Source organism: Eleutherodactylus coqui, chromosome 1, assembly GCF_035609145.1.
Source record: "Eleutherodactylus coqui strain aEleCoq1 chromosome 1, aEleCoq1.hap1, whole genome shotgun sequence".
Classification (NCBI taxonomy): domain Eukaryota; kingdom Metazoa; phylum Chordata; class Amphibia; order Anura; family Eleutherodactylidae; genus Eleutherodactylus; species Eleutherodactylus coqui.
Window position 1 is genome coordinate 96,097,219 of NC_089837.1, and position 17,863 is coordinate 96,115,081.

The window sequence follows — 17,863 nt, forward strand, 5'->3', positions numbered from 1 at the left end:
ATGCTACATAGAGGCATAACTTGAAGCTTCTGGGCCCCAGTGCAAAACCTGTAACAGGGCCCCCAACTATAATGCTTTATTCATAGTACTGGGCTCCCTATATGGAGAAGAGAGGCCTTATGGGCCCCCGAAGGCTCCTGGGCCCGGGTGCAACCGCATCCCCTGCACCCTCTATAGTTACGCCCCTGCTACCAGGGTATATGGTGATTGAACCTGTCCTGCAGTTTATCAGATGGTGCATTTTTGGCTACCTTTTCTGTGAGTCTTGTCTTTGTACATTTTTTTCTCTCACCTCTGTGATTTTGATTTCTTTGCAGAGTTGGGTCATCTGCAAATTGGTATGCAGTATTTTTTAATGAGTCATATTTAGAAAAATGTTTATTAATAGGGGGTATTGATTTTAAAAATAAAACTAATATGAAGTTTGCGGTGATAGCTAGTCATTAAAAGGCTTGTCTCATTACGATAATCCATGTCCATATTTTCTGTTAGAGTGTATGATCATCCTAAAAGGGGGTCTCCACCTAGGGACCCCCATACATGAGCCCAGAGCCCATCTTATGCTCTTCTTAACAAATGAGTTGTTACTTTGGGTGGAAATGCAAACAAAACAAAAATAAAGCGATTGGTTTACAAAATACAGGACATCTGCCCTTTAAGACTTGAGCAGAATGCAGTCCTAAGCTTCCACTCAAGACCTGAAGGTTGCGCGTTCAATCTCTGCATGGTTCAGGTAGCCGTCTTAAGGTTGACTGAGCCTTCCATCCTTCCGAGGTCGGTAAATTGAGCACCCAGCTTGCTGGGGGGTAATAAACAAATTACCTGAAAGCGCTGTGGAATACGTTGGCGCTATACAAATAACAAGTCCCTTTCCCTGGAAATGCAAGTTACATGTTTACTTGGGTTTATATGATGAGATGAGTTTAGATATAAAAGATACAATTTCCCTTTAAATAAGACAAATAATTAATTACTGTCATTTCCCTATAGGTATTTTAAAGTTTTGCCTTAACGGCTTCCATGGCCTTTGACTTCATTCTATTGAATGTTTCCACCTCCCACTCAGATTAGGTATTGCATAGTAAGCCTGAACTCCCTACCTTCAAGCAAACTCTCATAATCTTCAGATCCTCCCTAACTGCTACATTCTAGTTACTGGCAAGTCAAAGCATTTTCATTATTCTAATCCAAGTATAAGTATTTGTACCTGATCACTAATAAGACTGGATTACAACTTCCATCTTTTGTTTCATTGTCTTTGGTTTCTATATATTTTAATTTTCTGCAATTATCCAAACGTACACAGTTTAATATTCAAAGCTTTCCCGTGTAAAGACAATGACGCACCCTAGCATGTGCACTCAGTATTAGAGATGAGCGAACGTACTCGTTTAGGGCGTTTTTGCACTCGAGCACCGCTTTTTCCGAGTAACTGACTACTTGGACGAAAAGATTCGGGGTGCGGCGTGGTGGAGCGGGGGGTAGCAGTGGGGAACAGGGGGCAGCTCTCTCTCTCTCTCCCCCTCCCACTCCCCTCTGCAACCCCCCGCTCACCCCCGGCGCCCCCTGAATCTTTTCGCCCGAGTAGTCGGTTACTTGGAAAAAGTGGTGCTCGAGTGCAAAAATGCCCTAAATGAGTAAGTTCGCTCATCTCTACTCAGTATCTACAGTAGGATGGCAATGATTAAAAGGCCAAAGAAATGTCTTCATTCTGCTCAAGTCTTAAGGGGGAGATGTCCTGTATTTTGTGAACCAATCGCTTTATTTTTGTTTGCATTTCAACCCAAAAATACACCTTTTGTAAAAAAAATTCCCCACAAAAAAATCAAGCACCACCACCTGAGGCCCTAAAAGTGGTTCCCCCCTTGGCCTATAAAAAGGCTCTCAGGGGCTACTTGTGTGTAATGGATCTCTTTTTCTGCATGGGTAGAGCTTGTTGACCACTAGACGCCTCTACGATGCAATCAAAAAGATTGCACCTAGTTACTAGTTCGAGAGGGGGTGCATTATTGGAAAATGAGAGGCTGGGTGATCATATTGACAAATTGCCCACCACCTGGGCCATTCTGACTGTACTGTTAGGAGATGTTGGGACCAGTGGATGTGTGAGGGTATGCACACAAGGCGCCGGGCTCAGCACGCCCCCGCCAGACCACCAGTAGAGAGGATTGTCTGATCCTCCGACAAATATGAGCAGTTCCAACTATTTTGTTGTCCACCATCCAGAGACAGGTGGCACCATAGTTACAGACCCCTTTGTCTGTCAAAATCATTTCCAGGCACCTGGCTGAGGGACATTTGGTCTCACAGCACCTATTATGTGTACTTCCTTTGACACCCATCTTCGCCTCTGTTTGCAATGGTGTCGTGAACAGCAAAACTGGAGTACTATAGAGTAGAACCAAGTTGTCTTCAGTGATGAATCCAGGTTTAGTTTGTGCGCTGTCAACGGTCGTGTTCATGTCTGGAGACCTTGGAGTGAGCGCCTCAATGATGCCTTTGCTGTTGAGTGGCGCACTGCCCTCGCTGCTGGTGTGATGGTCTGAGGGGGCCATTGCATATTGCCCTCCCAGTCGTTCACCACTAGTAGTGGTACGAGGGACAATGACAGCTCAGCGATATGTTCAGGACATCCTGCAGCCGCATATGTTCCTCTCATGGTGGCTTCCAAGAGGCATTTTCCAGCCGGATAACACAAAGGCATCACAGGAGCCTCCACAACATTGTCACACTTGTGTAACCTGCGCAGTCACCAGATTTGATGCCACTAGAACATGTATGGTACCATCTGGGATTCCAACTTCAACAGCCTTACATGCTGTAAATGCTATTGATCATGGTATGTAAGGGGTTAAGTGGTCAGGAAGTGAGGTTTCTCCTCTCCTGGCCATTACTATAGGGTCCTGGCTGCTATCTGATATTTTGGACCCGGCTCTTCCCTAAATGGAATTCCCGTGCTGATCTTAGAATAGGGTGTCATAAAAACATGGTGGCCTAACCTAAAGCCGTTAGTGACCACCATAAAAGCCTGTATGGCTGGTCACTAAGGGGTAAAAAGAAGGCAGGATAGGGCAGTATTTATATGCTGCTGTGCTGTGTGACCCCTCGATTTCGAAATCAATTATTATATAGTGCAGATAAACAACAGTTTCATGCACAAACCTGTGTTACCATGTAACAACAAATATAAAAACAACAGCAGCTGTATGCCATCTTGGATTTTGGCTGCATCATGGTCACATCAATGCACCTCATATGGCCTTACTCTAAAGCAATGGTCCCCAACCTCTTGTATCTTGCAAGCCATATTTAGTTTTGAGTGATGGCAGGAGCATCAGGATATTAAATTAAAACAAGAAATCTTGACATTGCAAACATATATAGAACTTTTTGACATTCTTATATAATAACATCCAAAGTGTCCCTATTTGAAATTCTGGATATGTTTCCAATATTAGCTGTGTGGAAAACCTATTGTAGCCAGTGCATATGGTTATAACTCAGGGCTCCTATAGTGAGTTACATAGCATGGGGTTGCCAGCAACATGTGGCTCCCAACTACTGGTTAGGGATCATTGCTGTAAATGATGAATAGGTAAGGGAGGTCATTATATATAAATACAGGCTATATGGTTGCCAAAATCAACTTCAAATGGATTGGGCCAACATATAAATGTATTCCCTATCGACAGGATCGGGGATAACTTCCTGATTGGTGGGATCCAACCACTGGGATCCCCACTGATACTAAACATGGGAGTGTTAAAGGTCTCCGCATGAATGGAGCAGCACACTACCACTTCATTTATTTCTACAGCAGAGTTCAAGCACTCTACAATCTCCAGCAGTCCCATTAAATTAAATAGAGGCATGGTACGCATGTGTGAACATTGTTCCATGCTCTTTTTTCGTGATTAGTGGTACTACCAGTGGTAGTGAAAAAGGAGAGACATTATAGCAGGTATATCATAAAAACATCATCTACATATAGCTAAAAGAACAATGGAATTTCAAAAAAACCACAAAGTATCTGGAAAATCAGTATGTAAACATGTATTAACTTCTTAAATAACTCATGCAGGATTAAAACCCCATATTTTCTTAGTAGCTGACTATCAACGAGTACAATTTTTTGGCAAACTTACATGTTAACGGTTTCGATGGATAACTCTCTGCCAAAACAGCTGTCATCCATCTCATGTGTGCTTTCTTTAGCCCTGAGGGACACAATAAAATTATTATTTGTTCTGGTATAGCTGGTCATAGACATCAGATCTCAGCTCCAACTTGGTAAATGTGCATGTTGGGGGGGGGCGTTCATGTCGTGTGTATGATTTCCATCAGGATTTATGTCAGGAGTTTCATCCAAATCCCTAAAAAAGATCAAACCTCTTGATGGAACGTGGACAGATCCATTAAATTGTATTGCTGAGACAAAGACTAATAGGTTTGCTACTCAGAAAGGTTCCACTCATTTCTAGCATTCTGTGTCAGAAAGAATATTTTTGGTTCATTCTGATAGAACCTTGCTGAATATAAGTTAACATGAGTCAACAATGTGATGCGGTAGCAAAAAAGGAAAACCGGATTTTTGGATCTTTTAAGAGAAGTGTAGAGTCTAGGTTACAGGAAGTAATTATCCCCCTCTGCTCTTCCTTGGTCAGACCTCATCTGGAATACTGTGTCCAGCACTGGGCACCCCAATTTAAAAAACACACCGACAAACTGCAGCAAGTTCAGAGAACAGTTACCAGGATGGTGAGCGATCTGCAAACCATGTCCTATGAGGAACGGTTAAAGGATCTGGGAATGTTTAGCATGCAAAAAAAGATGGCAGAAAGGAGACTTAATAGCTTTCTACAAATATCTGAAGGGTTGTCACCGTGCAAAGGGATCGGCCCCATTCTTATTTTCGCAAGACTAGAAGCAATGGGATGAAACTGAAAGGGAGGAGACACAAATTAGATGTTAGACAGTGAGGGTGATAAATGAGCGAAACAGTTTGCCACGGGAGGTGGTGAGTTCTTCTTCAATAGAAGTGGACAGACATCTGTCTAGTATTATTTAGTGAATCTTGCATTGAGCAGAGGGTTGGACCTGATGACACTGAGGCCTCCTACACATAGACAGTGGAATCCCGCACAGAATCCGGCCTTGACCCTGGCTGGCGACCCCTGCGTAGCTGCACTTTTCTTTTTTTTCTGTACTGTGGATGAGCCGGCTATCGCGCTGGCGCACATGCCTAGTACAGATTTTCCCGCACCGTCGCTAGGCAATGACGCGGAATCTACAGCCATTCTGGAATGGCCATGGGTCAGAAGGCTTCCATTAATTTCAATGAAAGCCATCCGTGTGGGTCCTGCACGAAAATAGAGAATGCTGCGATTCTCCTCCGCAAGCGGAAATCACTATGGATTTCTGCTTGTGTGAAGGAAGCAGCAGATCTCCATAGGAAGTAACAAGCAGTATTTGCTGCGGATTTGCGGTGCGGACGCCGACCACATATTCTGCAGCAAATATCCACCCGTGAGCAGGAGTCGTGAAGGTCCATTCCAACTCTACGATTCTATGATTAACCCTGGACAGAAACCATAAAGCATGATGTGAATATCCCTTTTCTTTAACAAGGCAAAGGAGATAAGCAGTAGCCAGACATTTCTGGCACTTCTTCTCTCCTGGAGAGACAAATGATGGTACAAGTTACAATAAAAGCTCTTTGATTCTCATTTTCCCCATGTCAGCTGGAGTCTATGGACATTTGATTGACATGCTGATCCTGTCAACAAAAATCTTGTGTATATTGGCAAAGGCAAGCGCCAATAATATGTAGCTGTTGCATCTATTCATACTATTCCTCATGTTTGTCTGCTATACCGGACACCATCTAGCATGAAAAGTGTTCAGTTGAGCTGAGGCTGGCTTAAAAGCCATATTTATTTCCCTTTCAAGAGTTATGAGAACTCATTAACTTTCAGGTAATTATAGATCATATAATTTAGGTGCTCTGTACCCTGAGCAGATTTGTAAAAAGGGATTCATTAAAATTATTTTCTGTGGTCTTAGACAGTTTTCCACATCTGTCAAGTGACACGCTCCGTCAGAATCTCATTTGATGTCTTTCCTCACTGGTATTTAAGACCTTCAGTAAACCTACAAGAGATTATAGGAAACAGTGAGCAGTATGTATTAGCGGCTTACTGAATATAACTGCAGTTCTGAGTAAGCCGGTGGAGAGCAAAGCCCCTCTGTTATAATCACTGCATATATTATTTATTTAGCTGTTACCCAGTATGCATGTAGCACTTGCATATTCTGCAACCTGTACAAAAATGCACTCAGATACAGTCATGGGAAAAACTAAGTACAACCCTCTTAAATTCTATGGTTTTAAGGTACCTTTACATGGGGCGATTATCGCCCATATTATTGCTAGACACAGCAAATTTGGGTCATAGTTGTCCTGTGTACAAGCGAATGCCAACAAGGCACTGAGCAACAAATCACTCATTGGTCTGAGTCCTTGGTTTTTAGCTCAAGTAGCTGTCGGGCCATGTAAGCAGGAGTCGCTCGATCTTTGAACAACTGCCTGTTTACTGTAAATGATCCCCCAGCCCGTTCCACCTCCATTCACGGAACGACTGCCGCTCTTGTGTAAAAGCACTGGGGTGGTAGTGGCTGGCCTTTAGAAGGTCTTAAAATTAGGTAAGTACAATTTCAGATGAAGAACAACACAAGACAAAATACATCATGTTATATTAGAGTAGGACAAAATGCAGAAGCAGTGTGTGAAAAATTAAAGGGGTTGTCTGAGTTATGGAAACCACTGTCACTGAGTCCTCATGCTGTAAAATAAAAAATTCGCAATTACTCATCTCTTCCTGCTCCCTTGCTCATCCTCACCTGTCGGCTTTGGTCTCTGCTGTCTGTTAACAGGTAGCAGTGACATCCCGTAAACCTGCTGAAGCAGCCAATGACAGCACTCAGCCATGATCGCCTAGTGCAGTCATTGGTGCCAAAGCTTGTTTGCAGATGGGCTCAGCATCTAAAGGGATGTCAGAGTGGAGACTAGATTGGTGGCAGAATATAACAGGGGGAAGCAGTGAGTAACCACTGATTTTTTTTTATTTTCCTTTTTCTCTTTCTCCTTCATTTACTTTGCCTTAAAACAGCTCAAAAGTACTTAGATATATTTCTAGGTGTGACCTAAGAGTGCTATACTTTTTATAGCTCTTAGTTTATAGCTCTTACACAGTGTTACACACCAGTTTTAAGTGTATTGGTGAAGTTCAGGTTCAGTTTAAACCAATTCAGAACTTCCTGCCCAAATTCGGCTCATCACTACTTATTTGCATATGTAGTGTATGCAAATTTCTGAACAAACTTTTGTTAAAGCTATTTTGTGAAATTCTTCAGCTTCCTAATAATAATTTAAAGGGAATTTACAGGATAAAAGTGAAACTATTGAGCTGTATTTCTTTAAGAGCAGTTTATCCAAGAACAATGAAATACATTACGTTAAAGCAGTTTGTCAAGAGGAAATCCCAAAAGTAAATCAGATCAGATTTACATAATTGATAAACAATCTCAGAAAACCGTTGAAGCCATCCATTCTACTAATGAATTTAAGATGTTACTAAATGCTCATACACACTAATGAAATGGGCCACGATTAGCACCCTTTTAGATTTGGGTAGATTCCCATTTGTCCTCAGGACAACATAACTATTTTATTAAATGTGTTCAAGAAGGTACTTGAAAAATATCTTGTAGCTTCCGATTCTTGTTGTTAGAATTGCAGTTTTTCAGATGTGCTTACTGCAACGCTATGAATTTCCCTACCACATCTGAAAGGTTCTCTGTTGGACTCACATCTGGTGACTGTCGAGTCATTGAAGTTCACAGGACCTATTGTAAAATTCATGGAACCAGCTGGAGATGACATGCCCTTTGGCCAATTCACCTGTAGGAAGAAATATAGTAACATGGTGTGTAAAGCTGAAGAAAGACAGATGTTCATTCCATTCAGGCTATTATCTTGCAATGTTGATCCAGAGGAAGGCAAACAAAACCCATGAGGTAGAAGCCAGTTTTTCTCTTTTTAGGGAAAAAAATTCCTTCCCAACCTCAATCTGGTAATCAGAATAGCTCTCTGGATCACCGACCCTAATGAAGAAATCTAGTGACTATAACATGTAATATTGTTACACTCAAAAAAGACGTCCAGGCCTCTCTTCAATTCATTTAGTAAATAAGCCATCACATCCTCAGGCAGAGAGTTCCATAGTCTCACTGCTCTTACAGTAAAGAACCCCCTTTCTATGTTGGTGTAGAAACCTTCTTTCCTCCAGACGTAGAGGATGCCCCCTTATTACAGTCACGGTCCTTGGTATACATAGATGATGGGAGAGATCTCTGTTTTGTCCCCTAATACATTTATACATAGTTATTAGGTCGCCCCTCAACCATCTTTTTTTCTAAATGAAAACACCCTAAATCATCAGAAGATGGGTGAAATGTGAACAATAAGCAATGCAATGGTTAGGAACAATGCTAAGTGTTGAGATGCTTTTCTGTATGACACTATTGTAACATATGGTCATTTGAGTCTGCTGCTTTACATTAGATTGTACAGTCTGATAATTCTTCTTTGGCCTCTCTTAAGTGGTCACTAATTTTTCAAATATCTTTTGCTTATATGAAAGCCAATGTAATACCTAGCAAAACCGCTATTTGCTTTCTTTAGAATTATGTTTTTATGTTGAAAAATCACTCTACAGTGCTGTCCACTATGTTTCTCTTCCTCCTAGCTTGCTGTCCACTGCTAATAAACTGTTTAAGAGCAGAGAGGATGGGGAGGAGGAGAAAGAGACACACTTATGTATAAACGTTCTGCACGATCTAATGGTGAGTAACATGCTGCAGTAAATTCACATCTCCATTACTCACTGTCCACTTTACACTGTGCTGCATGATGATGTTATGTATGTGTGTGTGTTACAGTTAGAGGGCAGAATCTGCAGTTCTTTGTGCAGTCTATAGAACATAGCACAGTAGCCGGCTCCTCCCATCAGTTCTGAGAGAACTGAGAATCAAATGTACACCATTCAGAGAGGGAAATGGGGAAAATACAGTGTATAAGACATATAGCAGCCAGAAATGGTGTTATTCCTCATGTACACATGGCAGATTATTTTGAAAAGTTAGGAATGCTTTAAAGAGGTCATCTTATCTCAGCATTTCATGGCTGAGATGGGAAACCCACTGTTGTTTTCTGACCACCTCGACGGGTGTTATGGAAAGAGCTGAGGCAGCAGCCTTACACCCGTTGAAGTCAATGGGCATTATGAAAACAGTGTAGCACAGTGCACTATGTTGTTTCCATAACACAGGTGAGTAGGGAGCCTCTACGATATCCATCTGCCCTTCTTGCGACAACCCCTTTAAAAGGGAATGCTCATCTCAGCACAGAGCACCGCAGGATAGAGAATAATTTGCCAATTTGTGAGGGTTACACCACTGGGACCCCCACCAATCCAGAAATATTGCCTCCGATGCATCCCTGAATTTTGACAGCAGTGCTCATACATGCACACCACTGCTCTATTGATGTCAATGAGAACAGCTCGATATTGCTGAGCACTTGAACTTAGCTATCTCTGGCAGTTCCTATTGAAGTTAATGGAGCAGTGGCATGCATGTATGACCACCGTTATCAAAATTTTGGAATAGGCTAGGGTCAATGTCTCTGGATCAGTGGAGGTCCTAGCGTTCAGGCCCCTACCGATCGGCAAGTTATCCTTTATCTTATGGATAGGGGATAACTTACCAAGATGGGAATACCCTTTTAAAGAGTTTATTAAGAGTTTTCTTCTTAAAGCAATTATCCTGGAATGACATGTAATGATATGTGATGTGACACAAGCTGGGGGTGGGAGGAAACGCTGAAACAATTGTAAGTAAACTTTTTTTCTTCTTAACTTGGCAGCGATTTACTAAAGGATTGTATTCCCTTTAACTACCGTTGTTGTTGTCATAGCAAAATTCTTTTTCCTGGCAAAGTTATTTTGTCTGTAACAAGCTGGCATGGCCCACTGCAAAGAGGGAAAACTGGTCTGAGAACACATTTTTCATTGTGTCAAGGGCGTATATACAGCTCATTACTGTCTCTTTCAGCAAGTTAGTGCTTTATCTAATTATGTGAAATGAGATTCTTATGTGGTAAAGTTACAAGATAAACAAACAATATTTCTATGCTTACTGTTCATTTCATCTTCGTCTTATGATAATATATAGAATTTTCACATGGCTGTCTGAAAATTATTGGTTGGGGGTAGAACAATAATATCTTTTTAAATAGAGGACTTACAGTTGCAAGACAAAGTAAGGGAATCATTTGGAATTACCTGCATTACTACACTGATCAATAGATTGTGGTCAGAATGTAATCTAAGGCCGAATGCACACAGCCGAATCAGACCCTGTGCCGGCCGGTGACTTCCTCCGCATACCTCTTCAGATTCTTCCTCTCTGTGCTGCGTCACGCTGGTACACATGCACAGTGCATAGAATGTCGTGCCAGCGATGACGCGGATCCACGGCGATTTTGAAATTGACATTTTGAACCAGGTGACCAGGTCAGAGTTGGCGCACCCACTCAGGCTACTCCCGACGACTTTTGCTTGCTGCAGGGACTCAACACAGGAATCTCTGTGCGCCTCTTTCAGATTCCTCACACTTCTGATGCTCAGCCGGTCCTCCTCCTCTCCCCCATCCCCTTTTTCCAGCTGGGTCTCAGAGGCTTCACAATTGGTACTCCCAGTCGCTTCAGCATTGACTGCAAATCAATGCTTTGTAAGGTGAAGTGCGGCAGTACTACCCCCTTACACCAACACTAAAGCCTCATTCAAGCTGTGTAGTATGGTGTAGGCAGCATCATGGTTTGGGGCTGCTTGTTACCTTAGGGCCTGGATGCTTTGCAGTCAGGTGGATCAAAACATTTTAGAGGAGAATGTAATGGCAGCAGTCCATAGCTTCAAGCTGAACAGAAGTTGGGTGATGAAACAAAACAATCAAAGCGCACCAGTAAATCAACTTGAGATTGAATGAGAAAGATTTGTGTTCTGCCAACAGTTCTGACTTTAACCCTATCAAGATGCTGTGGCATGACCTGAAGAGGGCTGTGTGCACAATGCATCCCCAAAATATTCATGTACTCACAGACATTTGTAGTGAGGAATGGTTCATAATTTCTCTGTGCTCTAACTGTAAAGAACCCTTTCCTATACTAATGTCTAAAGGTCACTTCACACGTCCCATTGACTGCCACCTAACTATCGCTCCTGTGCTTACACAAGAGCGATAGTTGTTCAAGTGAATGGAGGTGAAGCGAGCGGAAATTGTTCTAGCCTACCAACCTCCATTCACAGTAAACAGGAGTCGTTCAAACACTGAGGGGCTCCTGTTTACACGGGCCAATAGTTGCATGGTGTTTAGTTCTGCTAAAATACAAGTGACTCTGACAAGTAAGCAATTTCTCTCTCAGTGTCCAGTTGATGAACACGTGTACACGGGACAATTATCAGCCAAATTCGCTGTTTCCAGAATTGGGTTGATAATCGCCCCTTGTAAAATACCCTTAAGATGCACCTTTTTTCCAATTGTGAAGAATGTCCACTGTTCCTAAGTACAGTTTTTGGAATGAATAAATATTGCCTTTGTTGGCATTTGTTGATGTAGGCTCAGTATTGTCTTCCTTTCTCTACCTGTGTGATGAGTCACGTTCCTCCTGCTCTCATTCATTCACACTGCTCAAAGTAATAAACGTAGTAGTAAACCTTTTCATGGCTGGTAAACTGGTAGAATTATGGGGGTGCTGAACTTTGTATTATTTATGGGATGTGTCCCTGCATATCTATGCAGATTTGCCATTCAGGAACCTTGATAACACCTCTGGAATGGCAACAATATAAGTCATCATTCATCTTTCCCTGCAAGAATTATAAATAGCTAAGTATAATTTCAATCAGAAGAGGACAACTCCTCTTAGTGCTCTATAGGATAAGAATAGCTTTCAACTGTATATATCAATACAGTACAGACAAGCTCCAGTCCATGAATGCTCCCATCATAATTGAGGATGATCCTACTTTGCATGGCTTGTTCTTACAAGAGCGTCTTTGTTAGGACTGCCTCTCCCCTACAGGCACCACGCCGAATGAATGAAACTGCCCTTTTCATTAACAATAGACATATGTCTTTTATGTATGGCCTACTTAGCTACAAGTGCTTTGTTTGAAAACTGCGCCCTTTGTGATCTCATGTCAACTGAATGCCTAAAAATTCTTTTCCTTGCTGCATGTCCTATCTGGAGATGAAAGCTCACTTGTACATACATACAAACACATGCTTAAGTATACACAACATACATTGTAAAGCAGATCTGGCTGAACTACAGCTTAGTGGCACCACTGCATTTCGGAATGCAATGTGGAAACATGCATCAGCTCCAAGCAAACTCTGACTTCATGAATGTTCTACACGGAGCGCGCACTACAAATTAAATTCCTCTTTAATGATACATCAGAAAATGTCATCCATAATCTGTAATGCTTTCTAAGCTACATAAGATATTTCCGCTTGATGCAATGTTCAGCCAGTTATTGCACTATGCATGCCTATCTGTTGTGAGACCAGAACACCTTGATAGTCGTACAGGGAGATTTCCCAATATGTGGAAAACTCCATTGTAATTAAGGAAACCTCCTAATAATGATCTACCTATCAATGGTAATAATAATAGTAATTATGTTTAATATGTTTTTATTAGAACTTTTGCATAATTTTACACATAAACAAAAAAGAACAACATATAGCAGGTCTTGCAGGAGCTCAATAATAGCTTATAGATTAGAAAATAAAACATTTAAAAAATGGGTATTGTACCCAGTAATACCGCTTTAATTTCTTCTGTATATCCTTCCAATGCATCCAATATGACTTATACATGCATAATAAAATATTGTAGCATCAGGCCCCTAGGCCTAGCAATTTCTTGTGCTCATAGAATAATGCAGTTTTGAAACATCTGCTGCCATTACAAATGGAAAAAAAAAATTAGGTTAAACAAGAATAGAATTAGTAGGTCTTGGGTACAAGGAGTAAAGAAAAGAAGAAAAAAGAACCTCACTAAGTGTCATAAAGATGAGTGTACCCATACAGGCCTCCTCATGAATCCCCCAGGACCTATCTCTCTACCATCCCATTGTATTTTGGAATTCGGGTGAGTCATGGAATGCATTCCATAGTACCCAGGCGAATCTGTTTATGCATGCAGCCCCAGAGCCCTCGTCCAACAACTCCTCCATATACATTAGTTGATTCAGCACCTCAAAAATTCCAAGATCGACAGGGTGACACTACTCCGCCAATAGCGTGGGATCACAGCCCTGGCCGCAATGAGGAAATGGCGCAACAGACCTTTTTTACTCGTGGCATAAGGGTCAGGAATGACATAGAGCAGTGCCAGCTGCGGAGTTACCTCCACCGTGTCATGGGACGCCCCCCCCCCCCCCCCCATATAACTCAAAGAGCTTTTCCCAGAAAGGTTGAATGAGTGGATCTTCCCACCATATATGTAGCATGGTACCAGGCTCGGACCCACATCTCCAACATACGTTTGAGACTGAGGGAGATATGTGGTGAATCACACAGGTCATTTCAGGATGCAATGTGGAAACATGCATCAGCTTCAAGCAAACTCTGACTTTGTGAATGTTCTACATGCGGCGTGCACCACAAATTAAAGGGGTTGTCCCGCGCCGAAACTGTTTTTTTTTTTTTCAACAGCCCCCCCGTTCGGCGCGAGACAACCCCGATGCAGGGGTTAAACAAGAACACCGGACAGCGCTTACCTGAATCCCCGCGCTCCGGTGACTTCTTACTTACCTGCTGAAGATGGCCGCCGGGATCTTCTCCCTCGGTGGACCGCAGGGCTTCTGTGCGGTCCATTGCCGATTCCAGCCTCCTGATTGGCTGGAATCGGCACGTGACGGGGCGGAGCTACACGGAGCCCCATTGAGAAAAGAAGAAGACCCGGACTGCGCAAGCGCGTCTAATTTGGCGATTAGACGCTGAAAATTAGACGGCTCCATGGAAACGAGGACGCTAGCAACGGAACAGGTAAGTGAAAAATTTCTGATAACTTCTGTGTGGCTCATAATTAATGCACAATGTACATTACAAAGTGCATTAATATGGCCATACAGAAGTGTATAGACCCACTTTGTTTCGCGGGACAACCCCTTTAAATTCCTCTTTCATGATATATCAGAAAACGTCATTCATAATCTGTAATGCTTTCTAAGCTATATAAGATATTACCGCTTGGTGCAATGTGTGGCCAGTTATTGCACTATGCATGCCCATCTGTTGTGAGACCAGAAACCCTTGATAGTCGTACAGGGAGATTATCCAATATGCGGAAAAGGCCATTGTAATTAAGGAAACCTCTTAATAATGTTACTGATTTTTCTTGAATTGTTTTTATTTTCTAAATGCAAAATCATTCTAGTCCTTTTCTTTTAATTTACAGTTGTGCCTGAACGTTTGTAAATCCTTCAGAATTTTCCATATTTCTGCTTATTTTTTACCTAAAACAGCATCAGATTGTCACCAGAAGTTCTAAAAGTAGATAAAAGGAACCAAACCAAACAAATGAGTCTCAAATATTAGAGTTGGTCATTTATTTATTGACGAAAATGATCCAATATCACATGTATATGTGGCAATGCAGCGTCCCAGAAGCAGGCCCTCAGCAAGAAGACAGTGGGGTAGAGATAATAAACCTTGTCACGGGGCTGTACTGTCTCCTCCCTAAGGGTAGCTCAGGGCCCGACCTTACCGACAGGTGGAGATCACAAATAGTAACCGAGATTACCTGAAGACCTGTTTGTCACTCGTGACGCCAACATTCCATCCTCTGCGCTGGATCTCTCAGATGGAATAACATAGAATAAAGTAGTCAATACACAGAGTGTCTTTTCTGGATGACAACTGGGAATGTTCAGTCCTGTCTGTTTACTTAAATGATGGTAGCAAATAACAATAAACAGATCTTTACAATGGGGAAGCAGTGAGGATTCACGGGGCATTTGCACATCCACAGTCGCAGTTATCCGTGGGAACTCTCTCTCCCCATAACTCTCTCTCTACGTTCAGTCACTAACTTGTTCCTCACTTTCTGGCATTTTCTCTCTCTCTCCGGATGCATGCGTATCTTGCGAAGCTTTTTCCTTGTCCGGGCTCATGCAGTGCTTGCGGCTAGTGGCTATGTGGAGTATCTCTGGAAAGGATGGGCCCAAGCAGGAGCAACAGACCACCTTTCGGCCTCCTCCATGTCTCACTTCGCTCACTAACTCTCTGACTGACTAACTGTCTGCCTGTCCGACTGTCTAACTAACTATCAAACGCATGACCACTCTTTTATATGACACGCAGGACAAAATGAAAAAAAATTTCAGTCAACACCAGACATTACCAGAGATTAACCCTTTCATGCCTGCAAACATCCAATACACATAACTCTGATGCATTCCACATACAAGACAAACATACAACATGTATTCTGAGGTGCTGGAGGGGACCCCTAACTCTGGGCCACTACAGCAATAGTATGGGAACCTTTGCTTTCGCTATCTGGTGAAACTCTCTTGTGCAGCAATAACCGCATCTAAATATTTCCGGTAATTGTTCATTAGCCCTGCACATCAGCTTGGAGGAATTATAGCCCATTCTTCTATCTAAAACGGCTTCAACTCTGTTGTGTTGGTGGTTTCCTCCCATGAACTGCTCACTACAAGTCCTTCCACAAAACTTCTATAGGATTAAAGGGGTTGTCTCATGAAAGCATGTGGGGTTATATACTTCTGTATGGCCATATTAATGCACTTTGTAATATACATCGTGCATTAATTATGAGCCATACAGAAGTTATTCACTTACCTGCTCCGTTGCTGGCGTCCTCGTCTCCATGGATCCGTCTAAAATCGCCTCTTCTGGCGATTTTAGACGCGCTTGCGCTGTGCGGTCTTCTGTCTTCTGAATGGGGCCGCTCGTGCCGGAGAGCGGCTCCTTGTAGTTCCGCCCCGTCACGTGTGCCGATTCCAGCCAATCAGGAGGCTGGAATCGGCAATGGACTGCACAGTGAAGATCCCGGCGGCCATCTTACTAAGGTAGGTAAGAAGAAGGAAGAAGTCGCCGCAGCGCAGGGATTCGGGTAAGTACTACCCGTTTTTTTTTTTAACACATGCATCGGGTTTGTCTCGCGCCGAACGGGGGGCCTATTGAATAAAAAAAAAAAACGTTTCGGGGTGAGACAACCCCTTTAAGGTCCAAATCTTTTACTTCATTCTTCTTCAATCATTTTTTTGTAGTACAACTTGTGTACTTTGGGTTGTTGTTTTTCTGCATGACCCACGTTAATAATAATAATCTTTATTTGTATAGCGCCAACATATTCCGCAGCGCTTACATAGACAGGGGGAATACAGAAAGACAAAAAATACAAAAATTACAGAACCATGGTTACATGGTAATCAGTTGACGGAAACAATGGGGGTGAGGGTCCTGCTCTAACGAGCTTACATACTACAAGTAATAGGGTGGAGATGTGCATGGAAGTGCGAGGTGGAGAGGGAGGCATGTTATACGCATAAACAATGGTCAGATGTTTAGCCGTGTGATGGCAGAATCGGCATGACTGCAGGAGCGGTTTATGATGGCTAGCAGGGATTACAGTCAGTAGGTCAGGGAGCATGTTATCAGGCGGCGTACAGAGGGGTTTGTTTAGGGTATGCGGTATGCCTCCCTGAAGAGGTGCATTTTTAGAGCACGCCTGAAATTCTGCGAGTCCTGGATTACCCAGGTAGCCTTTGGTAGTGCATTCCAGAGGACCGGTGCTGCTCTGGAGAAGTCTTGGAGGCAGGGATGAGAGGTTCGAATTAAAGGGACGCTAAGTCTGGTTTCGTTAGCAGAGCGAAGAGCCTGGGCTGGGTGATGGATTGAGATGAGGGAATCAATATAGGGGGGCGCTGCGCTGTGGAGGGCTTTGTGGATGAGGATAGTGAGTTATCTTGTGATTCAGCTCACAGACAGACGTCCTGACATTTTCGTTACTGGTATAATTTAGAATTCATTGGTTCATAAATGATGGCAAGCTGTCCTGAAGCAGATGCAGCAAACAGGCTCAAATCATGATGCTACCACCAATGTGTTTCCCAGATGGTGACAAGGCAGATATGCATTAGTTCAATTGACTTTACTCCAAAGAAGGCCCAAGGCTTGGCAGTTACAGGCACAATGAGTAGAGAGATACCAGACCAGATACCCTAAATACAGTCATACCCCAGACCCCTAACTTTATTCAAATGTCAGAACAGACAAAAAATTAATGTCCAGTCCCCAGACCAAACTATGTATTTACCCTCCTTACTCTCTTCTCTTGTTCAGCCCTGGGCACCATTGCACTGGGTCTTGATGGCTGTCCACCATTGGCATGTTGTTTGCCCCTCCACACTCTATATCCTGATACTGCATGACACCAGAAACCAGAGCCAAGATTGAGGGGGGTACATATACAGGACACTATTGGATTAATCCAATAGATAATGACCAATTTTTTTTTCTTTTCTGCGTCTGTGCCCTATTTTAGCCTTCCTCCCTGGCAACAAGATCAAAGCAATAAATCACAGGATGACTGGCTGAGAAAGACTAAAAATAGGGTGACTCCCTGTAAAACTGGTTGAGCTGACATGTCTGGAGTGAATGTCAGCCTCCCTCCTGGTCCAGAGCAGAGGACAGGTAAATA

At 42.7% G+C, this 17,863-nt stretch overlaps 2 long non-coding RNA genes across 2 annotated transcripts in view; both read right to left on the reverse strand.

Annotated features, from left to right (window-relative positions):
- LOC136623065 (uncharacterized) overlaps window positions 1–4,198 on the reverse strand; it is a 47,389-nt gene extending 43,191 nt beyond the window's left edge. The window contains exon 1 of the long non-coding RNA XR_010792241.1: window positions 4,146–4,198. This is a non-coding gene — a long non-coding RNA (uncharacterized lncRNA). The remainder of the gene's footprint in view (window positions 1–4,145) is intronic.
- Window positions 4,199–5,626: 1,428 nt separating this feature from the next.
- LOC136623053 (uncharacterized) overlaps window positions 5,627–17,863 on the reverse strand; it is a 38,589-nt gene continuing 26,352 nt past the window's right edge. The window contains exons 2-3 of the long non-coding RNA XR_010792230.1: window positions 7,870–7,960; window positions 5,627–6,150 (exon numbers count right to left, since the gene is read on the reverse strand). This is a non-coding gene — a long non-coding RNA (uncharacterized lncRNA). The remainder of the gene's footprint in view (window positions 6,151–7,869; window positions 7,961–17,863) is intronic.